The following is a 6000-nucleotide window of genomic DNA, read 5'->3' as shown; positions in this document are numbered from 1 at the left end:
AGTGCTATTCCTTGGGTACAGAGTACACACCTGGTTGGTGAAGATGTACAAAGGCTGCTCCGATAAATGCTGCAGAGACTGCTCTGAACTGAGAGACGTGTCTCATATTCTCATATTTGGTGGAACTGTAAGAAACTGACACCCTTCTTAGGAGAGGTGTTTAGACTGCTAGATCACCTGATGTTAGTTGACCCAAAGATGGCATTTCTGGATATGTCCCCCCCCAAAAAAATCCACTTCACAGCATGGAAGCCTTTCTTGCCTCGGTTCTGTTATATTCTTTTATTTTTCTCTTTTTCATGCATCTGAAAACCAATAAAAAGAAATGAGAAAAAACAAAACATGTCGTTTGATTGTGAGAAGGGGCCAAATTGCATTGATGAAAGTTTGTGAAACTAGCGTTTCTCTGTACCTTTTTGAGAAGCTCTCTAGATGAACTGAGTTGTGAAAAGCCTAAAATTTTAGTTTATTAGTCAATTTACCTTTTGGCCAGTGGCACTGGAGCTTACAAAGCATGGTGACCGGGCAAAAGCTGCATACTTTACTCCATTCCATATAAGATTGAGTTAGAAGTCTTTAAAATGTTAATAGCATAAATACTCAGGTACACCCTCAACAATAAAAAAAATAAGATAGCTCGCACCAGTTAGAAGGAATGTTAATTTAAATATAAATTCAACATAAACATAAGTCAAATGGAATTATAAATTATAAATGAATTTGTTTATGACTGTTTTTGTGACCGTTCCTATCGCACAAAAAGAGACTAGCTTTTGTTTTCTAGGTAGTAGGGAATTGAATTAATATGGAGTCCCAGTTACATATTATCTGCTCTCCCCTACGTTGATTAAATTATCATATTCTCTCAGAATCCAACACCAGATCCGAGCAACAATTCAAATTGTAGATTTTTTTCAGCTTGTACATTGGGAGGAGGTAAATCTATTCCTTGTGTACCAAGTATGCAAAAAATAACTCTCAGAATGCTACACAAAATGAGGTATAAATGAGGAAAATTCATTGTCGGAGGTTTGCTTTAAAAATTCTCGTCCTGTGGCATTTTATGGCACAGTCAGCATTATCTGATCAATTTCCTGACCTTTTCTCGCTTTGAAAGGCTGCTTTTCCCTATAAAATTCAGGAAAATGTTAAATATTTTTTTGTGCCTTTCATAATTATTTTATTTATGAAAAAAATAATATGACATAAAAATATTTATGGTCTAATGATTGCTGCCAGCTTGTCATTAAGTTACAGTTCCTTTTTAATGGATACAACCACTATTCAATGCGACTTGGAAGACATATTGAGGTAATGCTTCTCAGCACTTACTAAATCGTTCCCTTTTATGATGCCCAGGGAGAATATTTTTGGAAGGGCCGCTATACAAATAAACCAAGGACGTTAGTGTGTTTCTTAGTGTTACCATCTGGTGGCTGCCTTTCTATATCTCAGTGCCAGTATTACTCAAATATCACTTCTGAATAAAATACCACAATTTTTTTTTGTGATAATCCCACAGAAATGCCAACCCTGCTCTCGTGTCTGTATGTAAACACTGCAGTTGTTTAATTTCCATGGGCTAGATTTCCCTGGCAGAAAAAACCCTTAAATCTAGCGCCGCGTGTCTCCGAGAAGGAATGACTGATGCGGACAACTAACTTGTGGTTATAGTCATAGATGCGAAGGTTTGTGGTTATGATTTATACATAATTATGAGTCATACGTCACTTGACGTATCATTTCCCCCACTTATTCAAATGTCGCAAACGCAACCGCATCTTCGTGGACAAACCTCAAACTCCAATTTCAGTAGCAGATTTTTTTTTATTTCCTGAATTAGCATGGAAATTAGGGTTTGCTTTGCACAGAATGTTGAAACAACCACTAAATATTAGTTAAAGCTGTTAGACCAAATCCATTATGTTTGGCTTCAACAGGCATAAGGCTCGTTTAGGTGTTTCCACAACGAGGGTTGTATCAGCAAATATTTCCAAGGATTAAGTGAGAGAATGATAGAAGGTGACAGATTCAGTGGGCTAAACATATTATAGATTAGATTATTTTCCTTAAACCCATGTTTAGTGAGACTAATATTATTAAAAATACATTACTGCCAGAAAAAAAGGTTTTATCTTCAGATCATACGGATCCGCTTGGATATTACCCAAAGCAACGGATGGACAGAATGGACGCAGAATTAGTCACCTGACCTGAAAGTTACCACGTACTTTAATTACATCCTCCAACAATAACCTTAAGGATCGCTTGATGTCATTGAGTTTAAAAAGCTTAAAAAAACATTTTTTATTGTATACTGTAATAAGAGCAAACAATAAAACTAGAATGAGACATCTAAAGTATTTGTGTGAGATGCTACATCACACGGACTATTAAACCTTATGCCATGGCTGTCACACCAACTTGGGTAGTACATACATGGACTTGCTACTTGGTAGAGATGGTATGGCCAATTTCAGTATGAGAGGGGTTAATTTGATTGTACAGTCATGTGGTGCCAAAAGGTCTTGTGAGATAAATGTGTCCTTTGAAGCTCGGACTCCAACCGGGGCCTTCTACAGGGTGTTAGGTCCTGCAGTGGAGCTGCCGTTTTGTCTAGGTTCAAATGTAGACGACCATATGCCTGTTTCCCCCTCATAATACTGGATTCTTTGATATGCTAAGTGACCACTAGCAGTCAGGAAAACCATCTCATATCCAGGTCATATCCAACACATATCAATAATAACTCATATATTCATTATCATACCTCCTTGTGTGCATACCTAGAACGGGGAAAGCGCAGCCTACAAAAAGAGTACAAACATGACAGCGCAACGTAAACGGTTTGGAAGGAATTGTGAAGTCTATGATGGTCAGTCATATGTAGCAAGTGTGACATATCTATGGACTTCACAATTTACAGGAAATTCATAAATGCATGAATTATGGCTGTGGCGAGCACAGGAGGGACGATAAAATGAAAATAAGTTATTTTGACTGATATGTTTCCACTACTCAAGGGGGAGGTCACTTATGGTACACCTTCCCTCTGCTTATACCACCTCTGGGCCGGCTTGGAAACTCGAGATGAACTGGGAAAGAGTATAAAGTTAGTGAAAGAAGATTGGTCAGTGTGCTTACTAGGGGCCAAGATCTAATTTTGAGTAAGTTGCCATCTTTCCTTGCCGGAGCCCTACGGACAGAAAAACTGTTACTTGACCATTCAGTGAGTAGTTAGGTTTTCTGTAATTTTCTCCTTTTTATTTTTATCTGTTGGTGTAAATAATCTGTTATCATCTTTTTGTGTATGCACTGTGATTTTTTTGTTCATAATAAATATTCCTTTATTAAGTTCTGCCTTTGTCTGGTAAAGACTCACGTTACCTGAAGAGACCGTTTTATTGGTAATTTTAAATCACATAATTATTGTGTTAAAATATTCTGTGGGTTTTTAGTCTGAGTCGTTTGGGGTACCAAGGCACCCCATTTCTAAATTGTCTTGGTGGTGGCAGCGTTATTTTGATATTTGTTATATCATTATAGTTAATTGCGGGTGGCATTAAGGGTGGATATTTGTATTTTTATCACTATTTCCGGTCTAGGGCAGACAGATAGTGAATTGTACCCCTTTTACCACCATAACCAAGTCACGCGCACGCTTGGAGTAGAGTGCGTTCGTGACAATGGCCACTTAATCTGGCCAACTATGGCTAAAGTCCTTAAAAACGATTCAACGGCTAATTGGGCAGATGCCACTAGTAGACCTCATGAAAGGTTCTTATTGAAGGGCCGGATTTAGGATTTAAATTGGCCCTGGGTTTTTAAGGCCAGTCGCAGATGAGTGGGAGTAAAGGTAAGTGACCAATGTCATCTGGCACTGGCCCGCCAGGCATTTGCCTGGTTAGCCAGATGACCAGCCCAGGTCTGCCCAATTGTGCTAATGTGCTCTGTGAGAGACACGTGGAACACGCTATGAAAAAGTTGGCCAGCGTTCTTTAGGACTTTCGGTGGGATGCAGAGAATTTCAATTAGCGGAGGCGGTGAGAACAGATTTTGTTAACAAGCAGCTTCCGCAGGTATTGACTAATGGAAACATCAGTTAAGCCAACGGCTAAAATCTCCTTGGACCGATTTTCAGTATTTTACGGCAACATTTCAAGTTTCTGCTCACGTCTAACTTTTACACGGCTTTTTTTGATAACATGAAACCTGAAAGGTTTGTTGATGAAAACGATAACCCTTCTGCACGGGTTATAACGTGACCTAGAGTGCAAAATTCAGTCTATTCCAAAACATAACTGTTTCTTGTCTGCCTTGGAGATGTTATTTTCATCCCGGTGGTTTAAAAACCTTTGCATAGAAGAAATTCACTCATGGCAAAAATATTAAGAAGACAGATAATATAAATAATATAAGACAGATAATAAAATAAGAATATCACAAAACAACGAGAAGTAAGTTCATGTAATGGTTACGCATCTTTAGTTAAGGAGCATATATTATAAATGATTTATGAAAAGTGGTTATTGATTACTCAGTACATCTCCTCGGGCGGGGAAATAATGTGGTCTGGCTTTAAAAGGAAAAATACTAATGCAGTTAAAACATAAATTCAGGTAAGAAGCTAGAAGCCTAAAAAATTAAAGATGTAGACAAAACAAAAAACGAGAAGGCATTCTGTAGAGCTCCAAAGCACAGAATGGGGTATCACATGGATGCCTTGCAAACGGCAGTAAAACCAGCTATACATGGCTATATTTCTTCCCTACGTCTCAGTTTTCAGCTTCGTCTTAATGTGTAGAGCCTGGTACAGTAAATCCCTTCATAAAAACAGGATAGGGAGAGGTGATGGAGTTTGTTACATGAAGTCACCTCCACTGACACCTAATAACTGCCTGAAGAGCTGAGATGGTGGCATCAGGTGATTGATCGTCAAGATGTAGGACATGTAGGTCACGTAAATTCAGGAGAAAAACAAACAGAGAAGAGTTCGTCCAGAGTGGTTAAGGGTAAAAACGGGAAGCTTTTTGGTGTAGCTCCTTATGTCTGTAAACTTATATTTATTTAGCGCTAACAAGTATGCTTGGTGCTTTACAGAGGAGGTACAATAAATGTAATTTTATAATAAGTATAGTAGCCAATCGGGCCGTATGAATGGGAAATAATACATATGAATGCATTAGGAAAGGTGGTCCCTGCCCACCGGGTTTTTGGCTGGTGTGCCAGTTGGCCAGTCTGGGCCTGCCATCAAGATGGTGGCAGAAGGTAGAATTTCACCTCTCCCTTTGTAATATGAGTCTACACAATGGGATGTTATAGAGTATTTTTGGATGACTGCTTGGGCTACACTTTTAGATAGGATGGTTTCCATTGAAAGTTGAACGGGCTTCTTTTCAATGCTTAATATTGAGACATTATAGAACCCGCAAGGTTGGATATAGGATTTCTAGGGCAAGATAAAAACACAGAAAGAAACTATATAAAAATATCTTCACCAAATATCCTTTTCTCTTCCCCAATGCTATTGTCCCTCCAATCTCTTCTTTTTCAGCAATTCCCCCAAATGATGTTGCCCATTGTACTGAGGATACTATGAGGGGCATTGTTACTTCTGGAAACATGAAGCTCTCCAGCATAAATAATTTGTGTTGTGAGAGTTTGGTGAAGGTTCACGAGAGTGCCGACAGCAGCAGTGTTACAAACCAGAACATACTGATATAGAGTTTTTATTATCAGAAGGTTGCCTGCAGCCAGTGCCATTCTAATTAGCCGGCTATGTTGAATACAGTCGCAAAGGAGCAATTGCAGACTTAATTCCTATTTATATCATGTGTCTGAGTCACCTCATTCAGCGTCTTCACAGTAAAGTAGAATTAGTCATAGAGCAATGAGACTATCATGCTGTGTTCTGCAATACAAATATAAATATATACATAACATTCAATGCCGTTTGGGTTATTATTAGTTGGGCTATAATTTCTACCATGCCATAAGGGG

The sequence above is a fragment of the Sceloporus occidentalis genome, unplaced genomic scaffold (assembly GCF_023333645.1).
Source record: "Sceloporus occidentalis isolate IW3139 unplaced genomic scaffold, rSceOcc1.0.p SCAF_79, whole genome shotgun sequence".
Classification (NCBI taxonomy): Eukaryota; Metazoa; Chordata; class Lepidosauria; order Squamata; family Phrynosomatidae; genus Sceloporus; species Sceloporus occidentalis.
This window is presented reverse-complemented; position numbering follows the sequence as displayed.